Source organism: Rhinolophus sinicus, chromosome 17 (assembly GCF_057876585.1).
Source record: "Rhinolophus sinicus isolate RSI-liver-muscle chromosome 17, RSI-T2T, whole genome shotgun sequence".
NCBI lineage: Eukaryota > Metazoa > Chordata > Mammalia > Chiroptera > Rhinolophidae > Rhinolophus > Rhinolophus sinicus.
The window spans coordinates 9439617-9442743 of NC_142517.1; positions in this window are offsets into that span (position 1 = coordinate 9439617).

The following is a 3127-nucleotide window of genomic DNA, read 5'->3' on the forward strand; positions in this document are numbered from 1 at the left end:
CAGCACCTGTGTTTACCTCTACAATTGTATTTACTACACAGTGTGGTGACATTGTTTATTTGCCTGTATTCTCTTTCCCACCCACACCCTACACACACACACACACACACACACACACACACACACACACACACACTTCTAAGCAACTTGAGAGAAGGGTAATTTTTATCACCTGTGCCCAACAATGCATGGTACATAGTCAGCATTTGGTAAATGAACTTTATATATAAAGATAACTTACATCATTCTTGTTGAGTTAATATGATATTTAATGTATTTATTTGTATAATTCATTATAAATGCAATAACTATCTTGGTCACTTTGGATGCAACATTAAATAAACTTGTGAGAGTGTAGCATTAATTTCATCTGTTCAGTGCCTACTAAACAAATTTTTTTTTGAGTGCCTACTATGAGCCAGGCATCATTTTGGCACTGGGAACACGGCAGTGAAAAAATTGGACAAAGTCCCCCTCCTGATGGAGCTTATGTTCTAGTGGGAAACGGTAGAATATACACCCATAGGTAAATAAAAATCTCAGAGAGTAATAAATGCCATGAAGAAAACACAAGAAGACTGGGAGAGAGCATTGCACTAGGGGAGGCATAGGAGGGACCCTCCACATTAGCCAGGGTGATTTGGGAAGACCTCCCTTTATCTCAACTTCTTCACCTGTGAATTGAGAATCAGAAGAGCAGCTCCAGAATTGGGATACTTGGAGGAATTCATGAGAAAAATATGGATGCAGCACTGACATTCCATAAAAACTGTCCTTATTGCAGGGTTTTAAGCCAGGGAGAAAGGTGATCTAATTAACACTCTGAAAGGAGCAGTCTGTTGCAGGTACACAATAGAGTGCACAGCCAGGAGGAGAAGCAGGGGGTTGTTCAGAAAGCTTAGTGATAGAAAGATGACGCTTCTGACTTCATGTTTCTGGTAGCAGATGCCGTCAGTGTCCTTATGATTTCCCGACACTCACCACTACAAAGGCAAGCTTAGCAGACTGTCTCCTGGATATGAAAGCACGTTTGTGCCTGATAGAATGTGTGAGAACATGCCTGTGTTTCTGGCAACTCACAGACACGTCCTGCATCCAGTTCTTCCGTGACTATCACACCGAGGGAGTCATTCCTATCTGTTTCTCCAATGTGACTGTATTTCTCTCTCTCTCTCCTGTTCCTTGCCTGTCTCCTTGGGGTTTCATTTCCATCACTATGTCTATTTGATTCCTTAGTGCTTCATCAACATTTTCTAAAAGCTGCTCCACCATTGTGATACTTTTAAGACTTTTAAAGATTTGATGAACTAACTAAATAAGAGCACGTACAATTCTTAGATTAGGTAACTAAACACTCAGAAATGCATACAGTTCTTATAAATGCGATCTATTTGTCACCTGTTAATGGGGATGTTTTTAAATGTTATCAGGGTGAGATTTTCGGGCTATCATCAAGTACTTGCCCACACAATGGTAATAACATGTCTTCAAAAACTCTCCAGTGTCACGATGAATAAATCTACTTCATTTTCTCAAACTGGTACTCATCACACAGCATGCTGTAATTTATGTATATCTCAGTGTATGTAATCATTCTTCTTTTATTTTTGTAAATGTGTGTGAGTGCGTGTGTATGTGAAAAAGAGAGAGAGAGATAAAGAGAGAGAGCGAAAGAGAACCCAAATAAAAACAGGGAAAAACAAAAATGTATAGCTCAATGGTTTATCCCAAAGTGAACATCCATACAACCAGTTCAAGAAATGGAATACTACCAGCACCCCAGAAGTCCCCTTTATATCTCAGTCACCATCCCTCTCTGATAAAAGTAGCTACTATCTTGGTTTTTATGGAACTCACTTCTTTGATATTAAAAAAAAAAAAGTTTTACCACCAAATTTGTATTCCTAAACATGATAGTTTAGTTTTACTTGCTTTTTGAATTTCATATAAATGGAATCTTACAAAATGCATTCTTTTGGATTTGGTTTTTTCCTTAAAAATTATATTTGTGATAACAATCCACCTTGTTTCATGCAGCTGACATTCATTAATTTTCATTGCTTATTTTATTTTATGACTACTGCACAATTTATTTATCTGTCTTACTGTTGATGGACATTTGGGCCACTTAAGGTTTGAGATTGTTGGGAACTTTCCCTAGAGACTCTTGTGCGGTACACGTATGAGGTGTGTCAAACAATATGGTGAATGTTTAAATTTTAAAAAAATAACGTATTACAGTAAAAGATGCATTGCCAGTAATCCCTCTCAAAATACTCCCCCTCACTTTGAAAACATTTATCCCATCATTCTTGCCACTTTCTAAAGCAGTTCTGGAAGTTCTCTTTCATGAGTGTCTTTAGTTGCACTGTCATGGCTACCTCCCTGTCCTGAATCGATTCAAAATGTTTACATTTGATGGTCATTTTGACTTTGAGGAAGAGCCAGAAGTTGCACGGTGCCAGTTCCAGTGAATAAGGTGGATGAGGACACGCCATAATGTTTTTATTTGACAGAAATTGCCGTACCAGAAGCTATGTGTGACACAAAGCCCTTCTCGCTCAGGCATTTCTATTGGGCATAGATATAGGAGTGGAATTGTAAGGTCATAATGTATATGCATCTTCAACTTCAATAGGTAATGCTAAGCTGTTATTCAAAATGGCTGCAGCAATTTATTCTTTTATTACCTATGTATGTGTCCTCTTTGCTTACATTATCCTTACATATCCTTACTAACATTATCAGTCTTTCTAGTTGTAGCCATTCTTATGGATCTGTTGTTGAATCTCATTGTGATTTTAATTTGTACATCTCAGATTTATAGGTTTATTGGCCATTTGGATAGCCTCTTTTGTGAAGTGCCCACTGAAGTTGGTTGTCCTTTTTCTACTGAGTTGTCTTTTTCTTATTAGTTTGTAAAACAATTTTTAAATTCCTATTAGTTGCCATAGTTGCCTTTTTACTCTTTTAATGGTATTTTTTGTTGAATGAGAAATCTTAATTTTAATGAAGTATGATTTATCGATTTTTATTTTAATGGTTAATACATTTTGTGCCCTGTTTAAGAAGGTTTTTCCTATGTCAAAGTAGGAAAATATACTCTATCATCAACTAGGAGCTGTAT